Source organism: Lolium rigidum, chromosome 1, assembly GCF_022539505.1.
Source record: "Lolium rigidum isolate FL_2022 chromosome 1, APGP_CSIRO_Lrig_0.1, whole genome shotgun sequence".
NCBI lineage: Eukaryota > Viridiplantae > Streptophyta > Magnoliopsida > Poales > Poaceae > Lolium > Lolium rigidum.
In genome coordinates, this window is record NC_061508.1 from 195305922 (window position 1) to 195306344 (window position 423).

Sequence of the window (423 nt, forward strand, 5' to 3'; positions counted from 1 at the left end):
TGCGTAATGTAATCAACAACTACATCCTCGGACATAGCGCCAATGTTTTATCCCTAGTGGCAACGGCACAACACAACCTTAGAACTTTACGTCACTTGTCCCAGTGTCAATGCGAGGCATGAACCCACTATCGAGCATAAGTACTCCCTCTTGGAGTTAAAAGTAAAAACTTGGCCAGAGCCTCTACTAGTAACGGAGAGCATGCAAGATCATAAACAACACATATGTAATAACTTGATAATTAACATGACATGGTATTCTCTATCCATCGGATCCCGACAAACACAACATATAGAATTACGGATAGATGATCTTGATCATGTTAGGCAGCTCACAAGATCCAACAATGAAGCACAATGAGGAGAAGACAACCATCTAGCTACTGCTATGGACCCATAGTCCGGGGGTGAACTACTCACTCAT